Below are 12,320 nucleotides of genomic sequence, written 5' to 3'. Positions count from 1 at the left end.
TGCTTTTGTCTGCCATGCATTCCGTTCTGGCTGTCCGCAACCCCCCCCCCACAGCCCATCGCGTCACTGCGCTCGATTTTCTGCCAACGATCTTTTTGTCTCAGCTGTAAGAATTTAGCATGAACTTCTTTCGCACCGAACGGAGTCAACCGTGCTAGCAGGGGGGTATGAGGCCCACTCCCCCCACCTCCACCCCTTCCCTCCAGCCCCCCCCGAAATTTATCAGGGGCTGGCGCACAAGTTAAAGGTCTCACAGTTGCATGGCAGATGGGGGAAAAAAAATTCCCGTCGACTTGAGGTCATTCCGCTGGTGGGAGGAAGTGCGGCTCTGGCACCTTGCGTGGATATATCGCTAAAACGCTCTCAACTCCGTCAGCTGCTGCTGCTTCTGGGCGGTTTTCGATGATGCTCAAGTCGGTCACACAGAGAACTTTAAATGTGATTTGAAGTGAGGGCAATGAAACTGGATTTTATTTTTCTCCACGTGTAATGTAGCTCTCAGAGACACCGTCTTGTTCAGTTATATGTATATTTATTATGAATAAAGTCCGCCAACTCACTGATAACTTAACGAGTAACCGGGAGTGACTATACACACTTGGGTAACTCAGATAACTCTATTCTGAGACAACGTAACTCGATCCTTCCAAGACGACAAGGTGCCCACTGCAGGATGATGAAGACGACCCGCTCCCAGGTGACGACGGCGACGGCAGTGCCCCCACAACAGCAGCCCAGAGCCCCGGTTCACGCCGGCTTTTATCCCCCTCACGACCCGGCCACGCCCCTATTCCCGAACCCTCTCTCACCGCACCTGGCCCTGTCTGTCTCTGCCCTTATTACAATTTACGCCCTTCACGCGACCCTGTAAACGCTTGTCGCATCAATCATTATTAGCGACCACTTAGGTCCCACATTACCCCAACGTGACCCTGTCTGTTCCTGTTACGTTAATTAGTAACGGGGAGCCGTACTGTCCCTACATCGCCCCGTACTGTCCTTACATAGTAACAAAACACGACCGTTTAATTTGTGCCGGTATTAATTTATTCCTTTTTCAATGCATTAAGCATTTATTGTAGGAGCGACTTAAATTTTAATCGGTTGTCTACAAATACGTTGATGGTGACGGTAATAATTATTTAAAAAAAATACGAAAAATGTAAAGACCTTTGTCAGCCCCATTGCTGGATGGAGGCCCTCCCCATGCCGTGTCGGCCATGCCGGTTGTGTGAACATTCTTCACCACGCTGGCATGGGCGCGAACCAGGACCGCCTCAGATATCACTCGTCGCTGACGTTAACTGTGGCCAGGAATTGAACTCAGGTCCGCCGGGTTCACAGCGAAGTGTGCAAAACCCCTGCGCCACTCTTGTCCTTCCCCACACCTCCGATTAGCACGGTTGGCTACGTACAGTGCAAAATAAGTTCAACATACGTACAGTTTAATACGTAGGCTTTCGTGACCAATATTATCCATAGAGGCTTTTGGATTAGATCGTGTAAATATAAATGTGTCATTAAACCCGCCAATTAGTAAGGTTTGTAACGTAAACAAAAACATGCCAAGTCGTTTTGGTATGTAATTCGTTTTGGCATGTAACGAATTGGCATGTTTTGTTTACGTGACAAACTTTACTAATTGGCTGTGTCGGGTGGTGGCGGGTTTAACGATACGTTTATATATTTATACGATATAACCCAAAAACACCTCTATTATGGATGTATTAAGACAGCGATCACATAAATCGTGATTATTCCATATAGTTACGCAGGAAAGCCTCACTGAGTCCCAAGACCCATTTCCAGGAGGGTCCTGCATTTAGGATGCTTGGCCCAATTCCATCAAAGGAGCGATTTGCACGTGGGAGGAAAACCGGAGAATCCGGCGGATGCCCCTCACATTCGAGGGTGAAGTAACGGCTTCTCCCTCCGTGGCCGGAGCGATCTTCGTGGTCGAGGGCCTCGCGCCCGGCAAGCGCTCGCTTGCCTCTCTCGCTAAAGTAGCAAATCAGTTAATGAACGGGGATGGACGGATTCATTGACGAGCGCAACTTGGCTCTCGGTAAACAAGTCGCGCCTGATTGAGATGTTCACTGCTCAGACGAGGAATGCGGTGATGATGTGCTGGCAGGCGGACGACGCCGTAAAATGCAGATTAACGCCCCGGTTAATAATTTTTCTCCAAGAGAAAGAGAGAGAGAGAGAGGAGAGAGAAGGGACCGCTTCGGCGATGTTTCAAAGTGCGCAAAAGCCGGCAGGAAAACAAATAGCAACAACGTACGGATGCCCCAGCGGCGATTGCTATGCACGGCGTTGATCTGCCATGAAAACTGTGGTGCTCCGTCAACCTCGTTTCAGAACAGCAACAGGTCGCTGCGCACACCTCTTCCTCCTCCACAAGCAGAGAATTAAAGACAACCCAGGGTGCGACTGCGGCCACCCAAACCAGACAATGGACCACATCGCGAACAACCGCACTCTACGCCCGCTCTCCGGCGGGACTGAGCAGTATTAGTCGCGCCACTCCCGAAGCTTTCGCATGGCTCACAGACTTAAACTTGGACAGACTTGCAACAAGCTAGAGAGAGAGAGCGGTGAGAGGAGAGAGGTGGCTCAAAAAAATGGGGGGGTGGCGGGATATGCATCGCGATGCCGCCCAAGTGCAGCGCATCGCCAAGACGTCTGTGCAAAAGAGCTTCACAGCTCATCGGGTTCCTCCAGTCTAAATAAAGATTCTGATGATTCTGAATGGCCGTGAGAGGAAGGCACTTTTTGTTTAATGCGCATTCGCAGTGGACTATTGGGCTCCGTTACATCGTTCAGAGAGCGTGTGGTACATGCACGAGTCAGGCAAGCTGGTGTATAATGTCCATCAAATACAATGGAATGTCGTCCACTATATAATGCAGTTTAAATACACGAGGTTACATCGTGTAGCATAGGATGGAAATTGAATGCGCGAAATTATATTGTATCGCACATTTGTAGTGTACTAATTCAGAGACACTCGTAGGAGTCTCTCTCTCTCTCTTGTTTATTCCGGCCTTCACAGCCATAGGGGATAACTCCATACCGGGTCAGGACGGCCAACATGCTGCCAGACCCACAGCTCGAAGAGGCGAGGACCACGACCACGGCAGCACGACGAGTTCCACTCCAGATGGCGGCAGCCCCGACTATGAGTCGGAGCGTGGCCAGGTTCCGCTCTCGGCCCCGCACCGCTCTGGATCCTCCAGAAGGCTCCGTGCTTCGCCCACAGGTCCAACTGGTAGAACGGGCTGCTACCCCCAATCACATTGTCGACCAATCTCCCAGCGCCACGCGCTGCAGTGACTCATTCAACGTCACCAGACATTCATATTGTTGTGTAATATATAATATTAAATGCACGAGACTATATTGCGTAGTATATAATGTACGTTAAATGCACGAGACTAAATTGCGTAGTATATAATGTATGTTAAATGCACGAGACTAAATTGCGTAGTATATAATGTATATTAAATGCTCTATAACACCATTGTGGAGTACAATAACGTTCCGGTGCATGTAGATATTTTTTTTCGGACGACTTTAAACACCGAGTGAAAATGGCAGCACAAAATCGGACCCATCGGTTTCACTCCACGGCAAAGTGTTTTTGCCCCCCACCACCCACCTGGACGGCCAATAAATGCAAGAAGATAAACAACAACAATAAGTGCATTTTCTAAAATAATATAAATAGTCCAACAATCACACCTCATTAAACTCCGCCGGTCCAGTTGCAACAAGCGTCCGATGAACGGTGTTGGAGGTTTTTTTTTTTAACTAAACAATTTTTTTTAATGTTAATAGGTTTTTCCCCTTTTTTCTGGCAACAAAATAGGTGTTAAGATGTTAAAGCAGGTCCCATGATATTTTTGATTTACCAGGCAAGGCCCCACTGAGCCACGTAGATCTTTTTCAGAAGCGACCTGGCCCTTACAAATGATAGCTCCACGAAGTGGCTTATCATCACGTGGACATTTATTGCAGCCAAATGCTCTAAACGCGCGACGTTGATTCTGAATGTGGAGGGAAAAACCGGAGGATCTGGCAAAAAAAACACGCGACCACGGGGGAGAGAGACGCAAACTCCAAATATTCAACGGTCGTCAGGGTCGGGATTGAACCCATGGGCTCCTGCATACCATGCAGTGAATGCGATGCACGGCCAGGGACATCGATCGTTCAATTAATCGTGGAATCAGCAACTGTTGACCCCCCCCCGCCCCGTACGTCCTCGGTAAAAAGAAGCCCTCCCAGTGCCCCAATCATCGCGAGGTGTATTCGGACGCGCGCGCTGTGTTTACAATACGGTGCAAGTGTCCCCGCGTGTGTGTCAGTGCGATTATTGATGACTTTACTCGATGCACTGAAAACGCTGATGTTTTGGATTACGAGATATTCTCCTTTCGTCTGGGTGTCTCAGTAGCGGAACTGTGTAGCAGAGTGCTTCCCAACAATTATATAGAACCCACAAATAAATAAACACGTACTCTGCATGCATTTGATTCGGGAGGGGGGGGGGTTGGGTGGGGAAAGCCACCTGAACTTTGAGGATGTGACAATCCAGTGGCAGTACGCACGGTGGCATTTTGAAATTTATAATCACAGCCGCCGGTGAAAATGCATTATAGTTTTGTTTTCCCTACTTGAGTAAATCACCGTCTCGTCGCCACAAAGGCCCCCCACCACCACCACCCCGCCTCCCCCCGGGGTTAAGGCGATATTTACGAGCCACGCCTCGAACCTCGACAAGAACGCCAAAGCATTGCCACGCGACAGGGGGAAAAAAATCCCCCACATGTTTACGGAATTTACGGCAAAGTAACAAAAAACATCTTGCTCCGGGATTAATGTTATAGCGGTTGTAAAATATTGCGATAATGCGGGGCAGCTAAGTCCAAGCATTTGCTCCGGCCCACCGGACCAGCAAGCATTGAAGTTACGGTTCCATTCCTGACCCAGATACCTTGACATTTTTACATGGAAATGACCAAAGCGATGATTTACGAAAACCTGTGATATATTTTCTCATCCCTACTGGGCCAGCAAGCATTGAAGTTACGGTTCCATTCCTGACCCAGATACCTTTTACATTTTTACATGGAAATGACCAAAGCGAGGATTTACAAAAAACCTGTGATATAGAAGTCGCCGAGTGGCCCAGAGGTCAGAGTTTGACCAATCCCGGCAACCGCCAGCGAGTAAACTGGGTTCTCAAGTGTTGTAGTCTGAAACTCGCTTCTCCCAGCCACCAATTGCTCTCGACGCCCTGTCCCTGCAGTGTGCAACAACTTAATCTGGCCCAAAAGCCCGTGTCTTAAATGTTACAGGCCTCTGCCAATCCGCTGCTGGATGAAGTCCTCCACACACATTGTTGACTATGAGAATTGTTGGATCATAGCTCATCTCACCGACCAGTGGTATCACTCGCCGCTGATGTTAGCCGTGGTTGGAAATTATGGTCTCCCTCGTTTCCATTGTAGACCTCTGATTAGTACGTTTGGCTACGCACGGTGCAAACGACGTTCAACATACATACAGACCAAACCCAGACATGTCTCTCAGTCTGCCCAGCTCAGTGTTTCTTCACTAATTTTCATAGTGCGGGGCCACTTTCGCCGACAAGACATCATCAGTGTGAGGGCCGCCACAAATTTGAAACCACCGTTGGGTTTCACGGGAGCACGACGACGATGATGATGGGGGGTAACTTCACTCTTTGTGTTTTGTCGGGTGGCCGCATGCCAAGGGCCGCACTAAAGGCCACCAGGGGCCCGCCCGTGGCCCGTGGGGCCTTGCAATGAAGGCCACCGACCCAGGTCTATTATCACCACTACATGCGCAGCATCCCGTATTAAAGTTCAAGACAACGCCGGTTACTAGATCTCTGTCTGATGAACCCCGGCCAGTTTTCGGACTGAGCTAAACCCGGACACGTGGCGACCGTCCTGGGAATCGAACTTAGGGACCCCAGGATCATTGCTCAGCGTGAGAACCGCCGCACCACTGCTCTCCCCGTACCGACCTCAACTCATCAAACGTACCCACCACGCCTAAGTTATCAGCCGGCCAGTGGTGGCTACGCACGCCTGCAATCCAGCACTGACGTGGCAGCAGCGAAGGTTGGAGGATCGCACAGACTTTGTGTGAAACTCCCTTCCCGTGGGCAATGAGGAGCAGCCAGAAGAAGGCGGTGCAGAAGACGTGGACTGATCTCCCACCCATTCTGTCTGTACGGGATAGAGCGTTTCCCCCTCGCACGCTGGTTGCCTCCCGCGTGTATAAACAACTCATCGATTGCCTGAAACCATCTTACTATATGGAAGGCCGCAGAGCTTGGGCTGTCTGCGGTTGGTGGGTGGTGCTCCCCCCCTGGTTTCGGTTTTGTTGTTGTTGTTGTTGCTGTTGTTTTTGTACCGAACTCCGCCTTCAAAAACGCTACGACCGGCGAACGAATCCAGGAGGCTCGTGCTGAGAAGCCAGAAGCGTGTTTTGTTGACCGCTGCTGTAGTACTCCGATATACAGTCCTGTACTAGGGGTGGTCCTGTCCATGTCTTGTGACCCCCCCCCCCCCTCCTATTTTATTCAATAAAACTTATTGATTTTTTTGAAGGTTTTTTTTAAGACAGAAATTTATATGGAAAGGAAAAACATTTTAGGGGTCAATTCATTGGGGTGGGATTGGAGTCACAAGACATCTGGACCTTACTGTACATACGACAAGGGGTGCGTGTGTGTGGGGAGACAAAGGCGGCCGGGCGTTGTGCTGGCCGCCCACCCCCTCGTGCGCCGTTCCGGCCTTCACAGGTGCTACTCGCTAACAGCACTTGCCCCCAAAAGTCTGTTCAGGCTATACGGGGGATCTTTGTATTTGTCTTTGTGTGTGTTGTTTGGGGGGGGGGGGTAGCGGGTAGCGCTACGAACCCCTGCGACCCGAGTTCGATTCCCGCTCATTGTCAACACCCAGTGACAATTATCTGAAATCAGTCCTGGGCATCTATTAACAGACTGTAGGGGCAAGTGCTGTTAGCGAGCACCTATGAAGGCCGGAACGGTACACGAGGGGGTGGGTGGCCAGCACCACGCCCGACCGTCTTCGTCTCTCCAGTGGCGATGTTTACACACCGCACCAGGTACTCATTTGAGGCTGAGTCGACCTAGGGGAGGCCCTGGACAGGTTCAGATAATCGTCACTGGGTGTTGGCCGTGAGCGGGAATCGAACTCGGGTCGTCGGGTTCGTAGCGCAGCGCGCTAATCGCTGCACCACCGCTCCCCATACCACACACGCACACCACACACACCACACACACGCACACGTGCATGCGTTGCGTAATTGTAAAGGTCTCGCCATAGTGTGGGCAGCAATCGATGAGCTCAATTCACAAGTGGCGATGTGCGCGAGTGACACCTGCACCACGGCAGATGATTCCCCAACGTGTCGCGTCTCTAGGACGCGAGCAACAGGGCTCCTCTAGGCGCACCGCGTAATGAACGCGGCAGGTTCGGTAACCACGCGAGGAATTACGCGTCGAAGGTAGAATGTCCTCCGTATATTGAATATGTTAAAGATTTTTTAAATTTCGATTCAAAGCGTTTGAAGTTCTGTCGTCCCGACAGGTTTGGTCCTTTCACCTGAAGAAGGCCACTTGTGTTGTGGCCGAAACGTCGTGAGAATTTTATTGTGTTATTTTATTATTTTATTCTCATTCTACGTGACTTTACCGAAAGAACCAAAGAAGATATGTTAAAGATGAAAGCCACTTGTGTTGTGGCCGAAACGTTGTGATTTTTGTTGTTTTATTTTTTACCTACGTGACTTTACCGAATAGAACCAAAGGGTATGGATCCTTGCAGTCACGAAAGCTTCAAATCTAGAATATGTTAAAGATGTTAATCCGCGGACGCCTCTCTCTCTCTTTCTTTGGGGGGGGGGGGGGGGGCGAGGGCATTGTTGTGCCTGCAACACATGTGTTTTTTGCACAAATGGCAAATTCAACACTCTCCAGCAATAGTGGTGCGACTGGGGTCGTCCAGAACAGACCCGTAGCGCAACGCGTGACAACGCAATGCCCCGAGATGCACAAAATACGACGGAGACGTCGTCACGGGGATTTACACTCCGCCGCTGCTGACGCGGCTCTCTGTGGCTCGACCCACCTGAGCGTGACGGTGCAGACGTCGCTCTGCGTCTACATCAAGCAGCCATAACGACGGCCACATGGAGTGCGGCAAGTCGTGAAACCAGAGCGCTACGGATGAAGCAGAGACGAACAAACAGTGCGCTCGCCCACGACGACGAGATCCACAGTCGCGCTAACGTCCCCAGATCGTGTCGCGATCGCTGGAAGGAACCCCGTTATCGCTGCCGAGCCCCCCCCACCCTCCCCGCTCGCGTTCGGAGAGCCCAAGGCAGAAGTGGCTGTCGCAGAGCCACCTACCAATGTGCCTTCACGCGACCTCTGCTTCACACAGTGGAGGACGTGCAGCGCTTTGTCAACTCATGCGCTCTGCCACTTGACGTTCGCACGGCGGTCAAACCCCCCCCCCCCCCACCAAGATTGTTAAGCGAGAGCTGCGATGTGTAGTCACTCACGACAATGGAGAACCCGGTTTAATCCCGGGCAGCAGCCTGGATTCGAACTCGGGGGTTTTTCTTTGTTTTGTTTTTGTCACAGCGGTAGCGGCTCCCAAGTCTCTGCAGCCACCCAGCCAACTGAGCCTCAACCTCGTTAAAATCACATCGTTAAAATAACATCGTTAAAATCACCTCTTCTGCTCACCAGCGTCAGAACCACCTCGCGGTCACGTGCCACGTCCGCGCTGCGCCCGTGTTTTCGCATGCACGGCGCATGCCACGAGGCAACGACAAAGCTCCCCCGTGTAGCCTCTTCGCAGACTGTTGGGGCAAGTGCTGTCAGCGAAACAGCAGCGCCTACGAGGGCCGGCACGGCGCACGAGGTGGGACCGGTGGCCAGCATCACCACGCCCGGCCGCCTTTGCCTCCCCCAGTGGCGATGTTCACAAACCGACATAAGCCACGCACGCGCACACGCGCGCGCACTGACGGATGGACATCGTCAAACATCCCAATGCAGGAAGGAGACTCCCCCCCTCCCTCCCCTACGTGAACACGAGTCGAGATGCTCAGTCAGGCTTTTTCCCTGCTCAATTAAAGGGCATCGCTGTGATCGTGCTTTAAGTTTGATGCGAGTATCGTAGCGTGGCGAGTCTACGGTCAAAATTGCCGCCACCGATGTACGCGTGTATGTGTACGCATGTTGAACTTCTTTCGCACCGTACGTAGACAACCGTGCTCATCGGAGGTGCGGGGGAAAGACACCGACGCAGCGCACCGCGCGGGCGGGGGGTGATGGACGTCCTCATCCAGCAGTAGATTTACAAAGGGGCTCAGTTTATACGTTGGTTGTGTGCAAGGCCGTACAAAGATCCCCCGTATAGCCTTAACAGACTGTTGGGGCAAGTGCTGTTAGCGAGCGCCTATAAAGGCCGGCACGGCGCACGAAGGGGTGGGTGGTCAGCACCACGTCCGGCCGCCTTTGTCTCCCCAGTGGCGATGTTTATTAGACATCGCACCAGGTACTCATTTGGCCTCTAGGACCGGTTCAGATAATCGTCTCTGGGTGTTTGCCGTGAGCGGGAATCGAGCCCGGGGTCGCCGGGTTCGTAGCGCGGCGTAGCGCTAGCCGCTGCACCACCGCTCCCCACACGCGCACGTGCAATATACACATCACTGAACGGTAAATTCGCACGCACGTAGGTCGTGTGTACGTGCGCGCGCGCGTGCGGATCTCCAAACACCCCCCCCCCCCCACACATCTTTTTATTTTGCGCCGGACGCAGCGCGCGGGCGAATTGGCGTGAGGGCCTCAACGCGAGAGAGAGGTGGAGAGAGGAGGAGAGGAGAGAGAGAGGAGGAGAGAAGAGAGGAGGAAATCGCAAACGCGCGATTTGTGTACCTGGAGCAAAGGTGCGTGGCGGACTCACAGCGGGGGGTAGCAGACGCCGGTGCAGCAGACTTCAAGGGCAGAGACAGTGGGGAGTGGGGGGTGGGGTCCAGGGGCTCAGGGCAGCTCCCTCCTCGTCAGGTGCCACGCGCCTCCTCTCACGTCGGATGCATGAGGCAAGCGGATTCGCAGAGTGCCTTTTGGTGGTGGTGGGGGGGGGGGGGTGGGGATTCTCCCTTTTTCATCCCCCGATGACCGGGTCGACGTGGAGGGAGGGAGGGAGGGATGACCGGTGGGATGGGAGGGTAATAACTACGTCAAGGCAAACGAGAGGGACGATGATGACGACGCTGATGGTGGTATGATGATGGTGGTATGATGATGGTGGTATGATGATGATGTACGGGGCAGGACAGCACGGGACGGGAGCCACTGCACTACAGCGCTCTCACCTCCTTGACTCTCCCCCCCCCTCTCTCTCCTCTCTCCCCGCGTGAGGTCGAGGGATCGCGATCACAGAGGGCCCAGGACTCTGCAACCACCACCACCGCCTCCCCCCCCACTCTCTTTCTGTCTCCTCCGCGGGGTTGATTGAGCGCTGTTGGTGCTGCTGGTGGTGGTGGTGTTGGTGGTCGTGGTGCTGGTGGTGCTGGTGGTGCTGGTGCTGCTGGTGGTGCTGGTGGTGGTGCTGGTGGTGCTGGTGGTGGTGCTGGTGGTGGTGGTGCTGGTGGTGGTGGTGCTGGTGGTGGTGCTGGTGGTGGTGCTGGTGGTGGTGGTGCTGGTGGTGCTGCTGGTGGTGCTGGTGGTGGTAGTGCTGGTGGTGGTGGTGCTGGTGGTGGTGCTGGTGGTGGTGCTGGTGGTGCTGCTGGTGGTGCTGGTGGTGGTGCTGGTGGTGCTGGTGGTGCTGCTGGTGGTGCTGGTGGTGGTGCTGGTGGTGGTGCTGGTGGTGCTGGTGGTGGTGCTGGTGGTGCTACTGGTGGTGCTGGTGGTGCTGGTGGTGGTGCTGCTGGTGGTGCTGGTGGTGCTGTCCTTCTTGCTGGTTGAGTCGCGCAGCCTATGTCCCGTCTGAGCTTCAGTCTCCGTCTGCCTGCCTTCACCTTGCCTTCACCTTGCCTTCACCGTGTGCTGTCCCTGACTCTCCGTGTCCGCCTCTGCCCACTGCCTGCGTGTGTGTCGGTATCTCTCTGTCTCTGCGTGTGCGTCTCACTCTCTTATCGCTGTCTCTCACTCTCCTCGTCTGTCCGTGTCTAGGTCCTTCTCAGTGCGTCCCCTACACTCTGCATGTCTCTCCCTGTCACCACGCTCCCTCCCTCTCTGCTGTCTACCTCGAAGCCGTGTGTTCTCCACGACTCCCCGTCTCCTACACTGCAAGCAGCGGTGGTGGCGGCGATCTTAGCTGTCCTTCACACTCCCGCAGTGATGACGGCGGCGGCGGCGGCGATGATGATGATGAGTGTGCGATGCCATGAATTCACGAGCAACGCAGCTTACCTCTCAATGATCGCTGCCTCAAGGTTCACCCGCACACGCGAATACAGCAGAGGACAAACTACGTCCGGCTCAAGCCTTGCGCCTAACTATTCCCCCCAAAGTGAACGTCTTCTGTGCTCAGAGCACTCCTTACGGGTTCGTCAGTGCAGCCGCTGTGAAAACTGAACGTCATTAACACGCGAACTCTCTTCCCAGATTGCTTTTGACTCGATCCGATTAAAAAAAAAAATTACGTCGCGATTTTACATTTGCTCTAGGTAGGTGCGATTTTATTGTTACATTATTATTCTTATTTATTAACTAACAACATTTCGTGTAAAAAAACGTCGCTCTGATTGACATCGCGTGACAATTAACACCTGTGCCGACAGAGCCAGCCGATCCCGTCCCGTGATTCTTTTCATAAGTTACAAGGACGAAGCCGACCCACGACGACGATTATATATATATTTTTTATAAATTAATTACTACGAGCGAACCAATTATCAAATTACTCTGCTCACGCAACAACAACAACGAAAATCGAATCCTATGCGCTCGGTGCTGGACCAGCGGAATCCGCGACGCGGGACGGCTCCCGTCTCTGCATCTAACGCAGACTTTGGGATGAGAAGGACGATCAAGCGAGCCCGCGAGCTTCCGAAGCCATTGGCTGATGTCGCTGATGCCTCCGCCGCTGCTGCTGCTACTGCTGCTGCTGTTAGTGGTGGTGGTTGTGGTTACTAAGCGAGGCACGCGCGCGGATCCGCCACGCGGCGGCAGCGGCTATGCGCACGGGGGGGGGGGGGGGTGGGTGGTGGTGGGGTGGTGCTGGATAGGCGGGGATGAT

General features: G+C 53.1%; 1 protein-coding gene across 1 annotated transcript in view; it reads right to left on the bottom strand.

Moving 5' to 3' along the window:
* LOC116950601 (sodium/potassium/calcium exchanger 2-like) overlaps positions 1 to 11,564 on the bottom strand; it is a 61,779-nt gene extending 50,215 nt beyond the window's left edge. The window contains exons 1-2 of the mRNA XM_032968506.2: positions 11,492 to 11,564; positions 10,041 to 10,071 (exon numbers count right to left, since the gene is read on the bottom strand). The gene's annotated coding sequence lies outside the window, so the exon portion shown is untranslated. The remainder of the gene's footprint in view (positions 1 to 10,040; positions 10,072 to 11,491) is intronic.
* Positions 11,565 to 12,320: the final 756 nt, after the last annotated feature.

Source organism: Petromyzon marinus, chromosome 40, assembly GCF_048934315.1.
Source record: "Petromyzon marinus isolate PM22_M1 ecotype Great Lakes invasive population chromosome 40, UKy_Petmar_22M1.pri1.0, whole genome shotgun sequence".
Classification (NCBI taxonomy): domain Eukaryota; kingdom Metazoa; phylum Chordata; class Hyperoartia; order Petromyzontiformes; family Petromyzontidae; genus Petromyzon; species Petromyzon marinus.
The sequence above is the reverse complement of the archived record's forward strand: the minus strand, read 5'-3'. Positions and strand labels throughout refer to the sequence as shown.